Below are 26,358 nucleotides of genomic sequence, written 5' to 3'. Positions count from 1 at the left end.
TGGGGCCACTAATGCTTGTTTACTGCTACTAATTAGGCAACCGGGTAAGTTGTCAGGCCCCAAGGGAAGTATTCTTCATTTTGCATAATATCTTCAGGACATGCTCCTTCATGATGACTGATGGCTTAATTCCATCATCGATAAATGGGTTTGAAAGAGATGTCTCAGGGGTGAAGTTGACAATAAATTTGGCAGTATGTTGGCAATATCCACTAGATCAAAGTAATTAGCAACATTATGAATAAGCTGGAGGCCAACTAAAAAATGATTTGTAGTTGTATTTGACTTCTTCAGTTAGTTTAACTTCATGCCTTTATTTTTTCTTGTGTCTTTTTTTTAGTTTCTTATCTAGCTGTTTGATGTTCTCCTTAATTTGTGAGGGGGGGGGGTCATTTGTACTGCTATACACGATTAGGAGTTTCTTCTTTTTATTACACAGTTTATTGCTGCTTGAGGACTACCACAACAGTCGGTTTTAAAACCTTCCCATTTGCTTGAATCTATTTGGAACTGTCAATTTAATACAGCTGTCCAGGTGCAAGTAGAACTTTTCTGCATATCACTTTGCAATATCATCATTATGGATATGACTATACCATTTCAAAATTTTGTACATTTGAAGTCCTTGAATTCTGTGGCATTTATTTCTGATGGTTTGGAGATTTTGATGGAGAATATTATTAATATGTGGTCTGACTTGCCTAGTGAGGGGGATACCTTGGAGATGGTACATGCAGATGCTAAGTTTGCTCTGACCAGGTCAAGTATGTTCTGTTCTCTAGTAGGTTAATTAGCAATCCAGTCTAGAAAGTTTTGTTTATAAAAATCTGAGAATTTCCTGTATGTCCTGTGTTGCTGGTACAGATCTCCCAGTTAATCACTGGGTAGTTAAAATCACCTAGGATAACAGTGTTCCTACTTTTAGGGAATTCATCAAGAACATTTACGAATGCTGTGATTTTCTGGAGATATGGAAGGGGTTTATTGCATGCTATAATCTGATAGCTGATCTTATACAGCATGATTTAAATCTCTATAACCTCTGCTTGAGGATCTCTAGGTATCTGTCTCAAGGTAATGCATTCTCTAACAAACATGGCTATACCAGCACAGTTTCTTCCAGGTTTAAACAAGTGGTAAGCACAAAACCCAGGTACTGAATGATTTCTCTCTGGGCATCTAAACCAGGTTTCTGTAACAACACATACATGGATGTGATCCAAATGCATGATGGCCTCAAGGTCTGGCAATATGCTGCTTAGACTTCTAGCATTAAGTAGAGCCATTCAGATATGGTCCAACAGCTGCTTTGTTCTGGAAATTAGGTTAGGATGTCTATCAGCTGGATCTTGCTTAAAAAAGGAAAAATAGCAGCAGCAAAAGCTTTTGCCAGCATGCAGAAATCTTGGAATTATAGTGGAAACCTTCCTTGGTGAAGCAAGTAAAGTTGTCAAGCATCTCATCTCATGCTTACACATCTGGATCCCCTAGAATGACACCAGGTGTTTAGGCAACTGCTAAAGCCAATCATCTTTTCTTTAGACACTGGCATCACTTTTCATGATGGAAGGATTCCACTCAGTACTTGGGTCTTTCCTGAATTTGTGACATGCATGGAGATTTTTGTCGTGCCTCTCTCAATATCAGGGTTCTGACTGCCAGGTCACTTATACCAACATGAACCAAACCATACCATACTCATATTTATTTAATTTAAGGGTCCTACGGGCCCTTATAACATCAGCATTATTGGCCCCTAAGAGGCAGCTCACTGTTGGTCTGCTTCAGCTCAGCTTTGTGAATGTAGAATCTGCGCACCTAACTATGGAGCTATCAGTCACCAGTGCATTTCTATTTGTGTTTGAATATACTAGTTTGGTGTAACTGGTCTAGGATGTGCTGTTTCCGGTTAACTTTCAGCTGTGTTATTACTAATTGGTGTTCCAGTGCTTACCTTATTTTGGGACTAGTACATACTAGGTCATTGGGGCTTGGACAAGGATATTTTTAATGCCTCAGTGCATCATAATTTAGTGTGTGTATGTTCAGGATGTGGCATAGGTGAATGATGCTCAAAGGATGGGTTTATTTGTGTGTATCCTCATATTTGGTCAGATATTTGCATCTTTCACAAAGGGGGACACGTTAAGCAAAAGATCATTATCAATGAGCATCAGGCTATTCCTGCATTACCTCAGTATTCTAAGGTTAGCAACAGAGGACTGGACTAGCTGGCAGACCTTCCATTTTGAACAAGGGTGCAAGATGTGTCAAGGAAGAATAACAGAATATAACAGTGTTTTGGTTCACGGATTTAAAGCATTAGTTCAAGAAAAATAATAGATATGGATTAATTAAGTCTGAGCAATAATGCAACAGTTGTTGTTGTGTCTTTTGACTTTTCCCGGTTAGGGGTCGCCACAGTGGAACTCCGGTCCGCTAATGATTGGTAGTAGATTTTTATGTGCCGAGTTGCCGGCCCTGATGCACAACCTTCAATGAAGGTATACCCATTCACGCATGTCTCCACACAGAAGAAGCTCTAGCTGAAAATCGAACAGGACAACGTCTTACTGTGAGATGACAATGTTACCGCAGCACCACCACCGCAATACAACAGTATGCAGTCAATATTTTAGTTTAGCCTAGCTACAAGGTCAGTTTGGTGGGTAAATATGAGACGATAATACTATTTTGGCAATGAGCTAAGGCATATTTTGGGTAAAATGATAAATGTAGATAAGAAAAAAATTTGGTTCAAGCACCAAAACCAGTTAGGTACAAAATAATATTATCTGCAAATAAAGCTAACATTTCCTGATTACCATACCATATACAAAAAATAACAAAGGGGAAAGATGACACTTCTCCTCTGCTCAAATAGAGCTTAATAGAGAGTGCCCCCCCCCCCCCACACACACACACTTTAATATTTGCCTCCAGTCCCTCATATATCCTCCTGATTTACCTTATTATTGTGTCAGGGAATGCAAATGTTTCCACTGCCCTACTCATAACATCCTAGCGTACTCTGTCAAATGCTTTCGCTGCATCAAGACCCACCAACAACAGTGGTATCTTCTTACATTCTGCTTCCCTCGATCATCATTGTTCTACTAACATCAAATGTTTGTTTCCCCTCCACAACACTATACTGATCCATGTCTACCAATTTTGACATTACTTTTGCAGTTCTTTTAGCCATTACAGACATAAACACCTTATAATCATGGTCCAGTATTGAAACGGGCCTGTATGAAGCCTGATCTGATGGATCTGTACCCTGTTTAGGTATTACAGCTACCACTGCTTTCTTCCAGGATGCTGGTACTTCTCCTACTCTTAAAATACTAATAAACAAAAGCTTCCATATCTTTATCAGTTTTCCCTCCTAGCTTCCAAACTTCCACAATAATACCATCTACTTACTGTAGACTGGTTACATATCACTATTTTCATCTCATCTCCTCCTGTCCTAAACAGTTTGCAGCATCTTGTCCTCATCCATTGCTTTAGTGAGCTTCTCAAAGACATCCACCAAGTTCAGCAGGTATAACCTGCCCTTGACAAAACCAAACTAAGATGGATCCAGTGTCTGTTGGACTCCTGTGTTGTCATTTGACATATCCACGATAACTACTGCTATTAAGGAGTATACCAGAATATTATCGATGAAGTGTTTTTGGCCTTGGACAGTGCCTTGAGGATATGTTTCCTATTGACTGTAGGTGGAGTTACAGTTGTAGGTATTTTTTGGAGGTGTGTCGGGGGGGGGGGTTAAAATTGGAACTAATTAAGATGGCATAAATTAGGTCAAATGAAGCCCCCACTACAGTCCCACATATATGTAATTAGCATGCATGATGGTTATACATTTTCGGTCAATACATGCTCTGCCATTACCAACAAAAAAAAAAATGTCAATTGTCCCAATTTATGCCAATTTACTTACAGGTTACTTGGAGGAACAACTAACATACGACATATGAAATTTGCTTCTAGGAAACAACAACATGTGGCATATATACCTGGATAATTGCTGGTTGATATGATGTTCAGATGTGGGTAGAGTTTGTTAATAAGAATAAGTGGGCCTTGGAATTTTCTGTGAATATGTATTCTAGTCAGACAGCATTTCTAGATGTGCTGGTGTCAAAAAAGATGGTACAAGAAATGCACACCTACAATGGAAGCCCTTAAGTAAAAATTCTCCAGTGGAAGCAATCAGCAGTCATCCAGGTCACATGATATGTAATATTCCCACATCACAGTTTCTTAGACTAAAAGAATTTGTTCTGACTTGAAGGATTATGAATGTGCTTCACTGGATCTATATAATTGCTTTCTCCACACACAGTATGATTCAGGTGTAGGAAACAAAGTTAAACATGAAGTGGATGCTATAGACAGAAATCCACTTTTAACATACAGTGACAAAATGAGTCATGGTGTCACAAACACATTTTCTTTCGCTATGGTATATAGGTCTATTTTTTTTTTCATCGAAGAAGTTATGAGTAAGTATTAGCATGTTTTAAAAAATATGAATTTTTAGTGATAAGTTACTCAATCAGCACAACCTGTTTTTTTAGGAAGGCAAAAACAATTTTCAGAGTTTCTTTCTAGATAAAAAAAAAAATCACAGAATACATTTATACAAAATATTAGAATGTCTGACATATCTTTGGGATGTAGCCTATGTGGTAGTTATGTAAAACAAATTCTTAAAAACACTGAATTTATTTATGTCAATATAACTGAAATTTATAATATTAGACATTCTATTACATGCAGGACAAATGACATTATATACTTGGCACGGTGTTTTTGAAAGCTTTCTAAGTGGGGAAAACAAACTGGATGGTCAAACAAAGCATTTCAGAACATCTCAGTGATATCAAAGAAACCCACAAATGCACTTTTATAAGCATACTTTACTACAGGACTCAATATGTTTTATATTTTAAGAATAGATAAGGTTGCATATAACCAAAAAGACCAGAATGAAAATTTTAATACATTTAAAAAAAATGTGCATTATCAGACTGGCTTGCCTTTTTAAAAGAGGAATGACTGATTAGTTTTTACTGAATGTATATATGCATTTGTGTTATAATTTTTGCAACCACTTGAGGGCAGCAAAGATTAAGACTATGTATTTATACTTCTACCCAAAAACAGTGAGATTTTTTTTTATTAGAGTAAGTTATTTTATACATATTATACAGATATATTTTTAGGTTTCAATATTTAATGACTATTACATTGATTACTTACAGTGAATTGCTATATTTGTTTCTGGCTTGGAATGCTGCATGATGTGTTGATTCATTATGATTTTATGGTGCCATTTTTGCATTTAAACTCAACTACTGGTGTCCGAAACAGATTTTGCTGATAAAGATGCTATAGGCATTGAGTAAATTAAGGATTTGCACCACATTTTTCAGTGTTATGGGTCAACCTTTGTGTTGAGAATTTTGCTGAAGTCCTCTACGTGTGCATCCCACTAGCACATCTGTTACTCCCATAAGGTGAGTACCAAGTATCCACACACTGGGTGAGTGACCTCTGTCCCATTCATACTTCATCTAGAAAACCTTTATTTAACATACCATTTGTTCACCCAGTAGAAAAGAGTTAAGCATTAGGAAAGAGGCTAATCTGTCAACTTAATGGACTTTTCTATCTCCCATATTCATGAGGCAGCTTGCAGGTTCCAAACTTGCTGATGCTACTCACAGGAGGGCATGCTGTGTTACCACACGTGCCTCCCTAGTGAAGCAACATACTGCTAATGTGGCACATGGCTGTTAGGCTCCATCAGTGTATGATCACCCACTAGTAGGTGCCACCAATGGAGCAAGCTACTACCCTCTCTTTTTTTCAGGACGGGAAAGCTGTTCACTGTTATCCTCCCTGCCTGATCCCCCTCAGCACTAGTGCAACTAAGTGAATGGTCAGCCTGGTCATACTATAGCTTTATCAATGGTCAGCTGGGTTATATCACTGCTTTATCTCTCCACACCATAAGGCCAAACTACAATCCTACATGTTTGTGTGAATTTTTGTAGCATACATCTCTGAATGACCATGTTTAGGAGGGCTGTATTTAAGGTTTGTGTATATTAGATTCTTGGTCTCAAGTTTAGTTAGTGTTGGGTCTTAACAGAATACAACATTACAGAGTGTTGCACTGAAGAGTAGATATAGTAATATTTTCTTTTCATTTTTTTTCCTCATGAGTATGCACACTCCATCAGCATAATGGTATTGTCTGAATGTGGAGTTGCTATGCACTGAGCAACGCTAAACAATCAGAAGTACCACACTTAAAAGACACATCATGACATTACTGAATAATTTACAAGTTACAGATTTTTGTGTAACTTGATGTTTTCCAATATTGTGGTACTTGTGAATGACTGAAAATGTTACATGATAAACTATGATAATGATGGCAGGACAACTATCATCTGTTTTTAGTCATATATACCTCTGAACTGGTCTTGAATATTAATTTATGATGCTGTTAATTTTACGTTTGAAGTGCAGACAAGACCATGAAGTTAATGCTTAACACTGTTAAAGTGTGCAAATTTTGCATGATTTGTACATATTATTATATGCTGTTGACAGTAAGCAGATATCATTTCTCCTCTTAAAACTACTCAGGCTAAAAGAACTTTGATAAAATTGTTTAATATTGAATGTAATAATACTGCTTATACCGATTTTAGTATTAAATTATTGAGTGTTGTAATTCCTTTACTGTTTTTTGCTGGTGGCAGGAGGAGGTTTCGAGGCTAGTTGTTTTGCACTGAATTTTAAATACTCAGTAAGTAGCAAGTCCACCCAAACATTATCCTAAAACCAAATTTCAACCAGTTATAGTTACCCATTCCCAGAGCCATTCTTGTCGGTATACTGGACAAAACTTTTCTTGCCAGCCTAACTGAGACTGGCATCTTGAGACAGTGTAAGAACTCCATCATGATATCTGATGATCATCAGTAAAACACAGTGTGTAAGAGATGTACATACATAATATCCTTAGAGGCAAAAATCTCAAAGACAGCAAACTCAAGACACCAAAATTGTCAGCAGTACACCACACATCTCACCTCTCCAAGGCCATCATAATACATATATAATCCATCAAATGCTGAATATTCCCCCTTACTAATATGACAGCATCTTGCACCATATCCCTTGCATATCTTATTACTTGTTAGGTCTGACCATAAAACAGTCTCCTTCAAAATAAAATTTAAACCAGAGATCCCTTCCAACCAAAGTACATTTAGAAATTTCTTCTAAGACAAACTAACTACTCCTAAGTGATACATTGGCAAGATTCAAATATTCACCAAACTCAGTTAGCAGAAACATACACCACCACACTATACCAGCATGTATAAAGCTACAGAGATACAGCTGCACCCCATAGGAACAAGTGCAGGGCAAACCCCAGCACCAAATCCACATGGTGGAACCATATCAACGAGCTTTATAATCAAAGGAAAACAATTTTGACCATATCAATGAGCTTTATAATCAAAGGAAAACAATTTTGATAAAAAATAAGAGTAATTGACAGAATATTACAGCCACTGTCAATGAAATAAACAAACTCAGGAGCTTAATAAAATCCACCAAACCCAAGTATGAAAATAAAACAGCTACCCAAGCCAAAGACAAATCACAAGACATTTTTTAAATTATGTTTTTAATCTCAAAAGCACAATGCACCAATGCGCTAAGCTGACTATGAGAGATGTTACCTACACTAAGGCTGAAGATACAGAGAACCTAAACCTACTGGCTGATAAATTTAGCTGTAACACTACCCATCTCTCCTCTCCATTTGTCCCTCAAGATACAGCCGAGACTGGCTTACCTCAAGCTATCACACAAGACAGAGTCCTAAAAGTGTTCTGAAAAGCAAAAAATACTGCACTGATGGGTTCCAACAATATCCCTGGATGCATTTTAAATAGCATGAACCATAACTTAGTCACATCCCTAACAATACTGTTCAATCTCAGCCTCCATATAGGCTTTGTAAGAGGATGGAGAACAGGGAGACTTCCAAGATGTCTGCACACTGAGTAACAACTTTATTCTAGCTCTCTCACTGTGGAAATGGGAACTCAGCAGAGAAAGCCAGTGGACCTAGATTTCTGGGTAAATTTCAGTAACTGACTACTAAGTGCACTGCCTGGATGCCTGGAAAAAAGAAACACAGAGGACCTGAAGGAAAATCAGCTACAAAAGCTGACAAAATAACACTGACTGGGAAGAGTACTGCAGTTGTTCAGCAAAAAAAGTGCAAGTTTCAGACATGACTTCCCATAACCTAGAGGAAAAGTATAATGAACTGCAAACAGATCTGACTAAAATAAATGAAGCACTGATGGAGTATATCAAGTGAAACAATAAAAGGATGGAAAATTTGAAGAAGCTTTAACAGATATTCAGAGAATGTGATAAAACTGCAAATCTCAGAGGTCAAAATGAAGAAAATGCTGGCTGAATCTGACACTGCACAACAGGAGATGCTTCAAAATAATAGTATTACAGGATAGAACACATAGAGAAAACCTGAGACTTTCTGCTGTACATGAGAAGCTGGAAGGAACAGCCTATTAACTTTATGAAAGCACAAATAAGCAACTGGACTGCTATTCCACAACAGGAATTATTACTTCAAAGGGCACATCATGTGTATGCCCAAACCTGGCTATGAGAAAACAACCTAGACCTTTAATAGTAAAGATGCAGTCTCACCAACAGAAGGAGATGAGCCTGACAAAACTGTGACAGAAGGACAAAGTACTAAACGTGGGAGACAGAGTGTTTGTGGACAATGACTACTCGTACACCAGGCTGAATAGTAAATTTAAATTCCATTATTCAGGGAATGTTGAGAAGCAGGAGTGAGATTCAAACTGCTGTATCCAGCTATCTTTAAAATATTTTCCCTGGAGGAACAAAATAATTTTTTGATGAAGTACATGCTAAGGAAGAAATACAAAAGTTTGTCCAACTAAAATGTGAGTTGTGAAACTGGAGGAGATTCTAATTCTTGTTCTGGTAATAAAGAAGAGAGAGAAAAGTACAGTTTTGTACCTACCATAAATGTAGATGTTCGAGTGCTAATACAGCTGCAGTCATGACAGATGGGTTCTCCTGCCGTCAGGCGGGTCCTCGGTCGGCCGAATTCCAAAGTCTAGGTCCGGCGTCGGTTGTAGTCGCTTCTTCCCTGACGTCAGTGCGACAGGGGTATAAAGGAACCAGCCGACGCCATTTTCTTCAGTTTTTCTTGCCCCAGATGTCAGGTGTCCCCAGAAGGAAGGCAATACATAAATTTGTGTAATAATGCAGTGCAATATAATCAAAATACAGTAGTTGCAAGCAAATACATCATAAATGAATACCCCAATCAGGTTGTATGAGGATGTGTTAGCCTATAGGCCTGTCCCAAGAGGGGAAGGAGGGAGGGAAACCAGGACTGCAGCTGTATTAGCACTCGAACATCTACATTTATGGTAGGTACAAAACTGTACTATGTTCATCGTGCATACAGCTGCAGTCATGACAGATGGGTAGAATCCCAAAGCTAAGAAAGGGGTGGTAGGCACTAAGTGGAACTAGGAGGAGCCAAAATGCCCTGCAAGACTGCAGTGGCAAAGCCTGCTCTGGATTTGGAGTATAATGGTAGATTGTAGTGCTTGGAGAAGGTATGCACAGAACTCCAAGTGGCTGCTTCCAAAATATCCTTGGTAGAACTCCCTCTGAGGAAGGCTGCAGAGTCTGTTGGAAATTGGCTTTCCTTGAGCTCCGGATCAGTGTTGTATTCTGCTGAGGAGGCATGGATGATGGAGGAGGAAGAAAGTCCACCGCTTATGCTTAAGTCCACACCTAGTAGTAGTTCAGCCTTCAGTTTTATTCCAGTTTGATCCTTTTCCTTTCATTTTCACAAAACGCTCAAAATTTTTTCCATTTTTGGAGTAAGCTTTTAAATGATGGCCTTCTGGCCTCCAAAATACATCCTGCACTCCTTGGAGGTAGGGCCTGTTGTGATGCTAAGGAATCTTCCTGCGCTGATGCTGTGTTTTTTAGCTGCTAGCTTGCTTTGAAGCTGTGCTTTGAGGAGTCAGAAGAAGAGAGGCAGGAGGCAGGGTCCATGGTGACGAATGCATCAGGCTCCCCTCAGGGGTACCAGTGTTGTGCTTGCCAGTCCGAGAGGGAGCAAATCATCTCATCTTGGTCTGCCCTGGCTTTTCAACTTGGGGGCAGCAGGCAGCAGGAAGAGAAGGAAGGCATAAACTGTCACTGTCAACTGAAGAGAGGAGAGCATTCTCTCCAGGGCTTTGGATGGAAGATCTTTGAGCAGAATTTGTCAATTGATGATTTTTGTGGGCTATGTCTGGCCTTCCAATTTGGATTATTTCTGTAAAAACTTGATGCAATTTCCTGGTGTGGTGGATCTGTCATATTCCTGCTCAGTGTATTCCTTGCGGTTTTCCCTTTGCCTGGTAAGCTGTGCGCTTGTAGTTCCATTTAGAAGTCCATGGCCATGTCCCAAAGTGACATGGCCAGTCTGCATAGTGTGTAAACTCCTGCTCTTGTTGCTTGTTTTATGTACTGTGTAACTGTGGTGTCTTATCACGATCGGTTGGACTGGTGTTGAAAGATCCTTGATCCTTGAAACAGCACAGCATATTTAGCATTTCTTTTTTTTTTTTGTGATGCAGATTTTTTTTTTTTTGACCATTTTTTGCCTGAATGCCGGGATCTAATAGGGTATTATAATTGTACTCTGTCAGTGGTGGGGGCAGTGCAATGCCAGGCATTTGGAATACTCTGGGTGCAGTAGATAAGCCAAAGGCAAATGCAGAGATTTGATAATGAGTTGAACCTGCAAGAAACCTGAGGTACCTTCTGCGGTTTCTGGGGCAGCAGCTTGGTGTATTTAATTGGTGTGAGCCAAACCCCATAGTATGTTGTTGTCAGGCTTGGAGCTGGGAGGTAGAGAGTCCCGGGTTTAAGCAAGCCTCGATAAAGTAAACATCATCTAGGATGTCCAAGACAGGAGGTATAGCCAGAGGCCTGTGCTGAGGTAGCAAGAAATTCGAATGTTCCTTGATCATGAGAATGCTGAAATAATGGAGCCCTGATCATCAGAGGGGGAATCTTCTCCACTCTGGGCCTTTTGTCGTGTGTTTTTGTTGACAAGCACAAAAGCAAAGAGACCAGACCGTGGTCTGGGCTGGGCCTAAACAAGGTATACAGAGGAATGGCAGGATCTCATGATGGTGCACAGCTGTATGCATCGAACACATCTGCATCTGTGCCACCTTTCAAATGTTTTTGTTAAAAAATGCATGAGAGAAGGGAAATAAACAGAAGAGTTGACTAGAACAATCGAGAGTATGTTGGAAATGAAGCACAGACAGGGTTTTGGAGATGGAGATGAACACGAAAAGAACAACAGATCTGGAAATACTGGACTTTGTTAAACTTGTAGTGCACTCTAAAGCATATGCACTACTTCCTGTCATGAATGTTTGGAGAATTAAATCAGCAACTTGAAAATTGACAAATGTGGGATTACAAAGCAATAATTAGATTTGTGAAACATGACAGAACAAGAAAATCTGGAAATATTGGACTTTTTTGGACTCTGTTAAACTTCTAGGGGACTCTAAAGCATAAGCCCTACTTAATGTCATTAATGTTTGGAAAAATAGTCAGGAGAGGGAAAGAGGAGGGAGAAAGTTAGATGTAAGAAAAACAGCATTTTTTTCTTAATAGTATTTTTTTGATAGTGCATGGTTTTTATTGCATGTTATAAAGTCATTTTTTTCAGTTATTTTTAAGTGTAATGGTGATACTAATGTAAATAGCTGCTCCTGTTTTTTTCTCCCTTCCTCGCTCTTTTTTTGTGTTCAGTTTTAAGAAATGTATGCACTGCAATGTAAAAATTAAAAAATCTGGTTAAAAGAGCACGACAAAAGAAAAATTAGCGTGCTTTTTCTCATTCTTGCATAGGGAAATGACCAGATTAAGGCCATCAGCTTAATCTAGCAAGACATTTTAAGAGAAAGTAAGTAAATGAAAAATAATATTTATTCTTATAAGGTTTTTTTTCTAGTAAACAAAGGTATGCTTGGCAGTTTTGTGTCTGGTTTTCATGTCTCTAGCAGACAATCTGATAAAGAGAAATGGCTTGGAGAAAATGTTTTCTGAATGCATTCAAGTGTTTTCCCAGCTAAGAGATCTATAAAGATAAGAAAAAACCCAGACAGCACTTAAAAGAACCACAGGCTGTACCATGCGTCTTAGCATGGATATCCTTTCTATTAGGTTATCTCACGTCTGTGTGTGTGTGGCTGTCAGTTTGGAACATAGGTTCCTATTAGGAGGGTAAAACTTCAATATCTGAAAGTTGTGCCTAGTTTTATGTGTTAGCATTAAGTTAACAGGTTTTAGGGGGTATTGGGGGCATGCTTGTATTTTTATTTGAGGGTTTTCAATAAAACAAATAGTTCTGTAAGATGTGACATAGGCTTAAATGGAGACAAGTAGAAGCAACTGTACAAAAAGATTAACTGCCAAACAGTACATGCATGTAACACAAGCTGGAACTAGACATTTAACAAAAAGCTGTTATACATAAAAGGTGGGAATAATAATTTTTCAAGAATATGGTGATTTCTGTTATGTCTTTAAATGTTAATGGTCTCACAGACAAATACAAAAAAGAAAGAGTAGTGAACTATATTAAAAAATACAGAGTGCAAATAGTGGGTCTATATTAGAAGACTGAATGTTTAAGTGATCGAACACCTAAACATCCATCTTCTAATATCGAAAGCAAAAAACAGCGAACGGCTGATTTAACACAGGGAAAGATTTCCCTTGGCCGTTTGCCGGAGTTTGCTATTTCTCTACTGTTGAGCAATCTCGGAGTTGGTATATTTAGTTGGGAGTGTGAGAGGGGCATAGCCCTCCATGTTGGGGGGGGGGGTGCGAAGCCCCCCACGTAATTTAGATGTAAAGTAATGTTTTTTGTGCTGTGGCTGAGGGACGTGTTTCCCTGGGACATTCAAAATTGTGCGGTTCAATATTAGAAGATCGATGTTTAGGTGTTCGATCACCTAAAATTTGGTCTTCTAATACAGACCCCGAATAGGTATGCTACAGGAGACACACTTGGAAAGAACTTAACATGCAAATTTGATAAAGTAAGGTTTTCAGGATGGTTATTCAGTGGAATACTTGGGGCAAAGAAAGAGAGAAGTACCTATATTAATTGCAAGAGGAGCTCCAATGGTGATAGAAGAGGATAAAAAAGACTATAATGGTAGATTTGTAGCACTAATGGGCTAATGGTAAGGGAGGAGGATTATAATGGCATGTATTTATATTCCACAGAACACTGCTATAATGGAGCTTAGGAAAATTCTGTGGGAGATAATCAGCTTTCAGCAAGGAATATTATGTATGGGTGGGGATTGGAATTTGTTTTGTAACAGTGAAAATGTGTCTGGGGGGCCCAGAAGGGAATATATACAACAAAGGGAGGGTAGATTTTTAAAGAAATTTATGAAAATATTGGGCATGGAAGATGTGATTACAGTACCTGGAGATTGGAGTGAATTTACATATTATTCCCCAAGATACAAAAACTAGGCTAGGCTAGACAGAATTTATATTTCACAGGAACATGTGCATTTAATTGAAGGTCTTGATACACCCAATAACTATTTCAGATCTTGCATCAATAATAACTAAAATAAAAACACAGGACAATGAAATAAAAATGCGACACTGGCCCTTTCCTACCCATCTGTTAAAAAAAAGTGAATTTAAGGAATGGGTAGTGGAAATAATTCAGGAGCTATTACAGACGATAGAAATTTATTCTGAAAACATAGCTAGAAAGTGGGATAAAATTAAAGCGGAGTTTAAAAATATGGTGGAAATAAAAGAGAGATATGGTTAAGAAGCAACAAGAATTATTAAGAGGGACTGACAAATGTTAAAGTATTGCAAAATAGGGTAATCTCAGAGAACAACTCTAGAGCACAAAAACACAATGACTTAAGGAAAGTAGAAAGGGCTGTCCCCAAGCTTAGGAAGCCTATAACAAGGGATCCTGCAGAAGTGTTAGAAATATTTCAGAAATTCTAAGAAAGTCTGTATAGAGCACAGAAATATGGAAATCAAGAAAAGGTATAAATGGAAATGTTTATGGAATAATTAAACATGCCAAGGTTAGAAGTAGAGGAGGCTCAATTACTAACAGGGTAGGAGGAGATGAGATAAAACATGGTGATGTGTCAATCTACTGGAAAGTCCCCAGGAGTAGATGGCATTCCTGTGGAAGTTTGGAAGCTAAGAGGGGAAAAAACTGATAAAGATCTGGAAGGTTATTTTGAACAGTATTTTAAGAGGAGGAGAAGTACCAACAACAACATGGAAGAAAGTGGTGGTAGCTATAATACCTAAAGTGGGTAAAGATCCATCAGATGCTGCTTCATACAGGCCCATTTCAATATTAAACAATAGTTACAAAGTGTTTATGTCTATAATGGCAAAAGTGATGCCAAAATTGATAGATATGGATCAGTGTGGTTTTGTGGAGGGACGCAAAATTTGACAACCTTAACAGAATACTGATTATCCAGAGGGAAGCAAAATGTAAGAAAATACCAATGTTATTGGTAGATCTTGATGCAAAGGAAGCATTTAACAGAGTATGCTGGGAGTTTATGAGCAGGACAATGGAAGCATTTGCATTCCCTGATAAAATTATAAGGATGATTAGAAGGATATATGAGGGATCAGTGGTGAAACTTAAAGTGGGCGGGGTCCTCTCTGATAATTTCTGCTTGAGAAGAGGAACCAGGCAGGGCTATCCACTCTCCTCTTTGTTATTTGCATTATATTTACAACCACTGGAAAATAAATAAAGGACTCAGAATTGAAGGATATAATTAATATGGGAGTCAAGAAAATCTGGTTGTTTTGCAGATGAAATTATTTTATAACTGACAAAACCAGAAAGGCACATTACAGTGTGTGGAACATTCTGAGATGGTTTCAAATCTTTTCAGGATACAAAATTAATGAAACTAAAACAAAAGCAATAGTGGTAAGTTATGTACCCACACACAAATTGGTTCTGCAATATACATACTTATGGGGACATGATAAAATTAAGTATTTAGTAAGTATGGATTAAAAAAATGACTGGTGTGGCAGGTAAGGATATGTGGGAAGAGACCAAACAAAAGATAATACAAAAACTGAGAAATTAGAAGCTCTGTTATATGGTTATTTATAGTAAGATACAAGCAGTTAAAATGTTCTTAGTCTCTTTAGTCTTATACACAGGTCAGACATATTTTTATCAACCAGAGGAGAAGATGTGGATAGCAATTAATAAAGAGCTGAAGGATTTTATTTGGGAGGGGAATATGGCAAGATTCAAGTGGGATAAGCTTATTCTTCTAATAGAACAAGGCAGATTGAGATTTCCTGATTTGAAGGGGTATTTCAGAGCAACACAGTTAAAGCTCCTATATAAAGCACAAGCAGAAAAAAAGAAGTTATGTACCTTCCATAACATTCCATGTTTGTTGTCCTTCATCTCACCTACCTTCTTGCTGGTTGGGTTCGGAGTCAATCCTCAGCTCCGACTCGGCCAATTTACTATAGCTCGACAGCTTTTACTGGCTCGAGGCTAACCCCCATCTCAAAATGCCTAGCGGTAGCTACCCAGATCTCATTTGTAATAGCCCACACTAGACATACATAGTAAAAAAATCAGTTTTTTACTAAGCTCCTAAGCATTTAAGATAGGAAGGAAAGGGGAACAAAACATGGCATGGTTAACTAACCTGGTATGTCAGCAGGAAACTCAGCCAGTGTAACCAATAAAGGAGCTCCTCTCGAACCTCCAGGAAGGGGGAAGGAGGGGGGGATGCAAAAAGGAAGGCGAGATGAAGGACAACAAACATGGAATGTTATGGTAGGTACATAACTTCTTTATGTTATGTTGTCCCATTTCGCCTTCATTCTTGCTGGTTGGGACCGCGTCCCCAGCACCTGGTTCTTGGGTGGCTCACAAAAACAAACTCTTCAGAACTGTGGAACCAAAGGATGCCCTATTCCGGGAGACCACATCCACTTTGTAATGAGTGATAAAGGTATGAGGATTTGCCCAAGTTGCTGCTGCACAAACTGAATCTAAAGGCAATTTAGCTTGGAAGGCAACAGAGGTGGCTAAGGCCCTGGTTGAATGTCCTCTGGGCCTTCCGAGGAGTGTCTTTTTATGCAAATCACATGAATAACTGATTGTGTCTGACAGCCATTTTGATAAGATCACTTTTAAAACTGGAGAACCCTGTTTATTGCCAGCAAAGGATACAAACAATTGGTCTGATTTTCTAAGGTCTTTGGTCTTGTGTATACAAAAACGTAATTGTCTATGAACATCCAATTGATGGAGTCTATACTCTGCCCTATTGCCATACTTGAAGAACACAGGAAGTTCAATGGACTGATTTAAATTATACTCTGAACATACCTTTGGCAAGAAGGAAGGATTGGTCCTAAGAGAGACTCTATCTTTGTGAAAAATGAGATACGGCGGACGAATAGACAGAGCATGTAATTCAGAAACCCATCTAGTTGAGGTTATAGCGACCAAGAAGAGGGTTTTCCAAGATAGAAATTTCAGGGGACAAGATGCTACTGGTTCAAAAGATGGTAGAACCATAGAAGCTAAAACCAAGTTTAGGTTCCGGGGGGGGGGGGGGGTTCTCTTACTGGGGGGACGTAAAAGAGTTGTACCTCGTAAGAATGCTCTGCACAATGTATGGGACATGATGTTAGAACCCAAGTTTCCTACATGAAAATTGGAGATGGAAGCTAATTGGACCCTAATAGCAGCTGTAGCTGCCCCTCTTTCAAAGGTTTCGGCCAGAAAGTCAAGAACCTTGTGAACAAGAGCAGTGAAGGGATCAATGTCATTACGCTTAGCCCAATAAGAGAACCTCTTCCATTTGCTAGTGTAAATCCTCCTGGTAGTGGGCTTGTGAGAGGACACTAAGATGTGTTGTACAGCCGGGGAAATGTTTGGGACCCTGGCTAAGACTGGAAGTGCAGGAACCAAGCAGTCAGCTTGAGAGTTTGGAGGGAAGGATGAAGGCTGCCTGACTAATGCGTCAGGAGGTCCGCAACAGGGTCCAGTATCAAAGGCTTCAGTTGAAGATGATGGTGAAGAAACGGGAACCATATCTGATGAGGTCAGTAAGGAGCAATGAGGATGAGTTTGCAAAGCAGCGACTTTGCTTTCTGAAGTACCTTTGGAATTATTGGGAAAGGTGGAAAGGCACAGAGTAGACGTGGAGGCCAATCGTGAACAAGTGCATCCCTGGGTGACTGTCCCGGAGGAGGGACTAGGGCGAAGTAGCTGCTGCATTAGTTGTTGAGTGGAGTGGCAAAAAGATTGCAGCATGGCTGGCCCCATTTGCAAAAAATCATGTCCGCAACTTCTTGCTTCAGGGACCACTCGTGAGGCATGAGGATAGCCCTGCTGAGCCTGTCCCGCTATCACGTTGGATTTTCTGGGAATGCGCTATCAGAAAATGTTGGGAAGACATCACCCATTGCCATACTTAAAGCACCTCCTGATATAAGGGGTAAAATCTGGTTCCGCCCTGCTTGTTGATGTACCAAACCACTGACATATTGTCTGTCTGAAGTGCAATGGTCCCGGTAGGTAGACTGTCTTGAAGTGCTTGCAACGCCAGAAGCACTGCTCTCATCTCTAGAACACTGAAGTGCAAATGGTACTCGAGAGGTTGCCACATTCCTTGGAGAGTCTGTCCCAGATAATGCCCCCCCACCCTATCTGGGAGCCGTCCGTGGTCACTGTGGCTACAGGATGGGGGTCTAGAAAGAGTCTGCCCAGAGTCACCTGAGGGGAGGCAAGCCACCATACTAAGTCCTTTTTGCAAGTTTCCGTGATCAACATCATGTTTGACATTGGTAAATCCTGGAAAGACCACAGAGCGAAAAGAAGCTACTGCAGAATTCGCATGTGGAAGCGTGCCAAAATAACTAGTGTAATTGCAGCAGCCATTGAGCCCAAAACTTGTAAAACCTTTTTTGCCTGAACTCTCGTCTTTTTTATGAGAAACGAAACTTGGTGACGAATGGTTGACCCCCTGTCTCTAGGCAGTTTTGCGTCTTCTATCTAAGTCTGCCCCTATAAAGGTAATAGACTGACAAGGCAGACTTTTCATAGTTTATGGTGATGCCTAACTGGGAACAAGTTTGGATTGTGTAGCCCTGTGCTTTGATCGGTTGATGCTCGGTGGTAGCAGTGAGGAGCCAGTCGTCTAGATATGGAAACACCTGGAATTCTAGATATCTCAGGTGAGCCGTGACCACTGCCATGCACTTGGTGAACACCCTGGGGGCTGTGGTGAGACCAAAGGGCAAGGCTCTGAACTGATAATGACTGGCTCCCAGCTGGAAGTGTAGAAATCTCCTGGATTGCCTGTCCATTTTTATGTGGTAGTACGCATCCTGGTGATCTATGGAGCACATCCAATTGTCCTGACCCAAGAAGGGAAGAATGGACTGCAGTGCTACTATCCGAAATTACTTCTTTTTTACTGATTGGTTTAGCTTGCTGAGATCCAAAATGGGTCTCCAGTCCCTTGTCTTTTTTGGAACTAAAAAGAACCTTGAGTAAGTCCTGGATCCGATTTGGTCTGCGGGGACTTTTTGGATGGAACTTTTTTCTAGCAATCTTTGAACCTCTAGGATTGCGTGTTCCTGAAGACTGGGTGGAACATCTGGGATAGAACATTTTTCTTTTGAGAGAGGGGATTGAGAAAAAGGAATTTTGTAACCTCTGGATATTATCGACAGTACCCATGTTTTTCTTGTGATAGTTTGCCAGGCTGCTAGGTACAGTGATAGTCTGCTCCCGACTGCCTCCAGAGGTGGACAGTCAGGCCTCCCTTCAGGAGTGCTGGAAGGGAATAGTAGAGAACGTATCTCTGTCGCCCTGCTGTTGCAGACCCCCTCTGCCATGAGTGCGGCATCTTCCATTGTTTCTCCCACTGCCCCTGGGGGGAAAAAATCTCCACATGTGTCAGGCAAAGCTCCCTAGGATTTTCAGAACCACATCTTTCCACTCTTCTGACCTTTATGATAGGGTCTAAATGGAGTGGAAAAATGGACTCCTACGACTCCTTGCCATTCTGTTCACACCTGGTGAGAGTCTCGTTTACCTGAGGCCTGAACAAGGACGAGCCATTGAAGGGGGTGTTGGTAAATGAAGACTTAAAAAGTTCCACAAACTGACAAAGGTGCATCCAGGAGTGTCTCTGCAAAGCTACTCAGGTACCTGCTGCCCTACTCGTGCCATCTGCTGCATAAGAAATGAGCCTTATGGAGAAGATAACCACAGAGGTCAAGGTCACAAGCTGGGAAGCTGGCCTGGTCGCAACTCCCTCAGCTGTAGGATCTTGTAGGGTATCTCCTAACTCCTTCAAGAGATCCCTCTGAAATTGTGTGAAGTGTGACAAGTAATTCAGCGAACTGAGGGTAAAGGTCACTGAAGAAAACATACACTTCCCATACCTGTCCATCGTACGAGAGTCCTCGTTCGGCAGATGGACAGATGAAGTTTCCGCAAGTTCCTTCTTAGTGGCTGCCACCACCTTGGCATCAACAGGGACCCCTTTGGAAAGGAAAGACTGATCCTTGGGAGCAGTAATAAATTTATTCGGTCTCCTTGCAACTGGTTCCACGCTCTCTGGGGCGCTCCCACACCTTTCAACTCACAACAGACAAAAGTGGGTCAAAAAGCAGAGACACTCAAGAGGAGGAGGAGGGTTGGGAACCAAATGCATCCAGATAAACAGACTCATCCTCTGAAGGGGCTAGGGACTTCCAGCCACCCCTCTAAGAATTTTCAAGATGTCTGAAAAGGAGACATCCTCAGAGGGGGGCCGTGGGGACTCCTCCAATTCATCCAAGTCTGTGTCAGAGGTGATAGACTCAGGGGAGTCTAAATGCTTCCTCTTACAACTTTTCCTCTGAGGGACATTCTCCGAATGTTCGGGGGAGGTTTTGGAAGAGGTGGGGGCACCCATTGGGGTGTCATGGGGCACAGGTTCCCTACACTTGGAGGCAGGAGGAGGGTCAAAGGCAGGTACAGGCACTGAGGGAGAAGGAGCCAATGGAGCAGAGGGTGGAGCAGTCTCAGGAGACAGCATGCTCATCACCTCAAAGGAACCATGGTCCCAAGTCGAAGGAGCCGTCGGCACTGAACAGCCCAGAGATCTCCTACAAACTGGGAGTGATGGCTCTGAGGCTGATGTGGGAGCTGAGTTTACCTGCGCCAACAATCCGAGAGAGAGATCGGGGTCGGACAAGGGTCCGATGCTACTTCCCCCCTCGGAGCCGGTGAAAGAGCTTCGGTGACCAGATCCCTCGACGGACTGAGACATCGAGGAGATCGGAGTGGTTGTCGGAACCGATAAGGGAGAAGTAACCGAAGCCGACGGTTCCACCATGACCTCCATGCACTCCAACTCCAAGCTCAAGAGAGTCAGAAGAGGAACTGATGGAGAAGCTGGATGGGCAGAAGGAGCCAATTCCTTATGGGCTGAGCTTGATAGTAATTTAGCAAGTGCCTGGGACACGAGGAGCCTGTTGACCACTCTCTCCACGCTGTGATCTGAAAGCCTGGAGGACCGAGCGGAGTGTGAAGAGGACCGGTGACTGCCCGCTCCAGGTTGCAGCAGAGGAGATTGTGGAGCAGAGCGTACCGGCTCCAAAGAAAGAGACCTTGTTCTCTTATGGGTCCGGACTGGCTCTGAGGACACAGATGGAGCCGCCAGAGACTTAGCTTTGTCGGAGCCAACACTGGCAGCCAACAGAGCAGAAGGTTTGTCAGTGGATTTTGTCTGTTCCGAACTTGGAACCGATGGCTTAGTGTGTTTTTCTGACACTTTAGCTGGCTGAGGACCCTGAGATGACGAATTTTGAGGGTTCTTGAGAAGGCCATGCAAAAGTAACTTATTTTTTTCTCTTCTGCAGGTCTCTGGAGCTGAAAGCAAGACAGACCGAGCATGAGTCCTGCAGGTGAACAGCCCCTAAACAATATACACAACTCGTGTCCCTATCTGTAAGGGACGTTTTTTGCAACACGGGTCGCATGTTTTGAACCCAGAGGGTTTTAACTCTTTGGACATAGTGTAAATTTTTTCCACAGCACTAGAAAAAAACAAAGCTATAAGCAAACAGCACACAACTATAACAAGGCTGTAAAGGCTAGCCCAAACAACAATAAAAGAAAAACTTTTTTTTTTTAAAGGGGAGAAGAAAGAAAAAATGGAAGAGCCTATAACTTAAACGGCTACTCCTCCAATAGGACAGCCTCTAACTTAAATGGCTATCCCAGAAAGGGTGGGGAAAGAGAAGAAGAACCCTCTAATTTAAACAGGCTCAAGGGAAAAGCAAGGCCTGTGGAAAAAACAATGGCCAAAAAATACCCACAACAAAAAGAGGAAGGGGTCCTTAGACTAAGAGGGAGTAGTATATGCTCTAGCGAGATAATACAACCACAAAACCTAGAAAAGGATAACAATAAAGTGAAAAAAGCACAAAGAACTTAGCCTGAGCCAATAGTCGCAATCTCCACGCTGTAAGCGGCAAACGAGATCTGGGTAGTTACCGCTAGGCATGTTGAGATAGGGGTTAGCCTCAAGCCAGTAAAAGCTCTCGAGCTACAGTAAATCAGCTGAGCTGGAACCGAGGATTGGCTCCGAACCCAACCAGCAAGAATGAAGGTGAGATGGGACAATATAACATCAATAATTCAGAGTGGAAAGAGATGATGAAACTGGGGGGTCAACAAAGGAGGAGATTGAGATTTTGGATGCAGATGTTTATGGAAAATAACAATAATCATACAGATTATTATATTCATAAAGAAGAAGAAAGTATTTTAAGAACTAACCCAACATGGGAATGGAGAAAGGAGATTCTGTTGATAGGGATGACTGCAATTAGGGATAGACACAATAGGAAAGAGGGGGCTGAAATTTTTTTTGGTAAAAGATCCAAGGTATTGGGGGAAAATAACTAGACGGGAAAGGTAACAGAATGGGAACAGGCCAAGAATTCATTTGGACTGCAGGCTAGAGATTACCTTTCCTATCAAGGACTGATATCAGAGTATAGGCAATTAGAAAGAAATGGGGGATCCTAAGTGAAAGGACAGCAATGGTAGAGTTTTGCTTAGAAGCTGCTGCTAAAAAGGGAATAATTAGTACAGCATGATTACTACAAGAATCAATCAGAGGAGACTAGAAAGGATTAGGAAGAGAGACTGGGCAAGCAATTCACAAAGAAACAATGGGGGATATATGTATCTCTCCCAAATATTCATCTAAGCTTAAACGATTTAGTATCTTTGCTTAGAAGTGCTTACATAAGTATCTTTATACACCAGGTAGATGCCAAAGAATTCTTCCTCATGCAGACAGCAAATGGTGGTGTGATGGGGAAGAAAGAGGTAACTGGGAATGTATTTACTGGGACTGTAATGAATTGGCAGACTTGAAAGATTCCTTGTAGACTGCCTGTCAGAAATATTGGGTGAGCAAACTGGTGTAGCTACGGAAATAATTTTTTTGACCTAGGAGACAGAATTGGAATTGCCTTGATACAGTAAGGCCTTGCTGAGTCTAATTACAGTGACTATCAAATAAGCAGTTACTACAAAATGGAAATCAAAGTCTAAACCACCTTCACTATAAGTAGTAAATACAGTAACAGAGATAAAACTGGAACTGGGATCTTTAGAAAAGAGTAGGACCAAATTACACAGAAAAAGTAGGAACTGTGGGAACAAGACATGCAAAGGAGGAATGATGTTTAAAAGAAGGCAGGATATGAATGAGCTATGTAATGTTTGACCGACAATGACTGGATAGATTATAAGTAATGTATAATGTTTGCAACTAAAATTATCTCAATACAGTTTGTGATGTATAATATCTGCATACAAAGATTATGTCAATATAGTTTGTTTTCATTTATATAAATGTATGACTGCCTATGTCATATGTGATAATTTAATAAAGATGCTTATTGTTTAAAACTTAAAAAAATATATATATCACTCAAAGTGTCAGTTGAAGAGTACATCCCCTTCCAAGGAAAAAAGAGGCTGTCCACCTTCCAACTCAGATGACTTGGGACTTTTGAACATATTAGAGGAAGTTACCTGTTCAGTGGGGAGACAAAAAGATCTATCTGAGGAATAACCCACTCATAGACAGTGGCCTTATACACATCTCTGTGAAACATCCTTTCATGAGTCTGTGTGCTGGACCTTTTCAAAGTGTCTGCCACTATAGTTTGCTCTGAAGGAACGCAGACACCTGAAAAGTCACAGGATACTGGACAACTAGATCCCAGACCTGAAGAACAAGCCAGTAAAGAAGGTAGGATGGTGCCCTCTTGCTTGTTGACACACCACATCACTGTGATATTGTCTGTAAAAACATTAAGGGGCCTGGGAAGAAAGAGGATATGAAAGCCCTCAAAAGCTAGAAGGAGAGCTCTCATATCATTGATGTTTACATAGCCTGATCTCTCATGAAGAGGTCAGAGATTCTGGACCCAATCCCTATCTGAGGCATCAGAAAAGGGCAGCGAGCTCTTGATACAGGAATGGAGGTTGCAAATGAAGTCCCAGGTTGACAGAAAGCTAATGAATCCACCACTGAAGCTCGAAATCCAGGGATGGTACAATGACTTGAGGTACCACTGAAGTTTTCTCATATGGAGCTCTACCAGTGGCAGCATAGGAATGGTGGAAGCCATAAACCTTAGCATCCTGAAAAAACACCAGGCTGTGACAGAATCCAGAGCAAAAAGAGACTGGAAAAAAGTGGTTAGAGAGAGAGAGAGAGAGAGCGAGTCTTGGGGAAAGAAGCATGCCAGCATAGGAATGGGCTGGATCTCCAACCAAGAAAAATGTGATCCTAAGAATGAACCAGGACTGATTTTTTGAGAGTTTATGGTAAAGCTAAGGCTTTTCAACAGGGAAACAGGAAACTGGAGGTCCTAAAGCAGAACCTGAGGGGAAGAAGCCTGAATGAGCAGGTTGTCCAAATAAGGAAATATCTGAATGCCTCTCATCCTGCAAAAAGCAATGACAGGAGCGAGGCATTTACTGAATCCCCTTGGGTCAGTAGACAGGTCAAAGAGCAAATCAGAAAACTGAAAGGGTAAGGAATACACAGAGAAATGAAAAAAAAATCCTGAAAAGGTGATGGATGAGGATGTGAAGGTAGGCATCCTTGAGATCCAGAGATACCAGAAATGTCTGGGGAAGAATAGGGAACAAAGACCGAATGGGCAACATCCAAAAAGAGAGGATCTTTTGAAAGGGGATGAACTGGGAAAACCCCAGAATTGGCCTCCAAGTGTCCTCCTAGGAACCAGAAACATTCTGGAATAAAGACACTTCCCTTCCTGGGTAGGGAGCACAACCTGAATGGTGCCCTGGGTCAAAAATATAAGAAGCACCTCTGGAATGAAAGGAAATTGTTCCTAAGGAGGGTGAGGGATGCCCAGAGAGAGAGGAAGAGATTTTCATACAATGAAATACACCTGGCAGATGACAGACAGAACCCTAAGAGAGTCTTGTGTGACCCTTAACCAATATGAAAGGGACAGGGAAAGATGAAGCGACAAGGGAGCCTGTCTGAGAAAAAAAAGGAGCACATTGTCAGATATAACCTGATTTGTCCTGAAAAGGAGGCTTCTGTGAAACAGGGGTCTAAGTAGACTTAGCTGGAGGTACACACCTAGAACCCTTTTTACCTTTGGGTAAGGATGACACTGTCTGCGAACAAAAGCAGATTTGGAAGGATAATTCCTCTGAAATTTAGGAACAGGAGAAAAAATATGTTTCAACTCCTGCAAGGCTTTGCCCTTATCCTGAATGGATTTAAAAAGTTCATCATCCGCAGAGCCAAAAATACTTTTATTATCAAGAGAAACATCCAATAATTTGGCCTAAATGTCATCAGACAAAGCCTGAAGATGAAGCCAAGAGTAACGCTTCAAAATAGAATCAAATGCAGCAGCCCTAGAAGACGCATCAGCTGCATCATAACTACATTTAATGGAGTGGCAAGTCACTTGAGAAGTAGAACTCAACAGGAAAAGGGCTGAAACCTTCACTTCAGAATCAGTAAGGACAAATACTACCATTTGAGAAAGAAAGGGTAAAACATACTTAGTCATATGAATCTTGTAATTAATAGCCCTAAAAGCCAGGATGTCAGCTGTATAAACCTTTTTGCCCAGTTGCTCCATGGCCATACTATCCTTGTCTGAAGGAAGCAGCTTTGTAGAAGGCAACAGCTTAGAGGTTTTGTTAGAAGAGATGGACACCATAGAGGGATCAGTAGAAGGACATTTATACAGAAATTTACAATCAAGCACCTTGTAAAATCTGTCAGCTTGCTTGGGGGCTGGAGGCTAAGAATTAGGTGCTACAGAAGCTGCCAAAAAGGTAACCAGAAGGGGAGCCAGAACTGGAGGAAAAGCAGAGGGTTTGGGAGACTCCATCTAGAGAAGTTCATAATACCTCTTCTGAGCATCAAAAACCTGAGAACAATTCCACTTGAAAATTTTCATATGTAAAATAGTGTCCCCAAATTACAGTTCTTCAAAAGAAGAATCTGGAGTGACAAAATCTTCTTCCTCAGACCCACAGTCCAAAGCAGAAGGGATCTGAGAAGGGTATGCCAAGGACTCTTTCCCAGAATCCAGATCGTCATCAGAAGACTCCCTAAGCCTCTTAAGATGCGTAGAGGACTAGGGAGGGGCAGGCACAGTGACTCATTGAGGAGGCATTAAAACCATCAAAGCATTAAACAACCCCGGATTAAAATCCTGCCATTCACACTGGAGATTAATAGTAGGGGAATTATGCTTTTTTTTTTTTGTTTGTTTGTTTCATCTTTACTGGGACGTCCACCCAAAAAACCCTAAGAGGGTCAGACCCTTGCTGACACTACCAGCATAGTAGGAAACTCCACCCAAACTAAAATCTGTGGAATCCCTTCCAGTCCCTCAGATATAATCAGCTGTGGTTTCCCCTCAATGTCTAGAGCAGAAGTCTGAAAAGCCTCTGCGGACGTGTGAGAAGTTGGATCCATGACAGCCTCTGATGGGATTGTGGTAGAGAAATCAGAAACAACAAGATTATCCTCTGGGCTTTTGCAGCAA

General features: G+C 40.9%; 1 protein-coding gene across 1 annotated transcript in view; it reads right to left on the bottom strand.

Annotated features, from left to right (window-relative positions):
* Positions 1-26,358, bottom strand: part of SYNJ1 (synaptojanin 1) — a 2,168,218-nt gene that overhangs the window by 330,096 nt on the left and 1,811,764 nt on the right. The window lies entirely within an intron of this gene.

Source organism: Protopterus annectens, chromosome 5.part0, assembly GCF_019279795.1.
Source record: "Protopterus annectens isolate FY-2018-M chromosome 5.part0, PAN1.0, whole genome shotgun sequence".
NCBI classification, from domain to species: domain Eukaryota; kingdom Metazoa; phylum Chordata; order Ceratodontiformes; family Protopteridae; genus Protopterus; species Protopterus annectens.
This window is presented reverse-complemented; position numbering and strand designations above follow the sequence as displayed.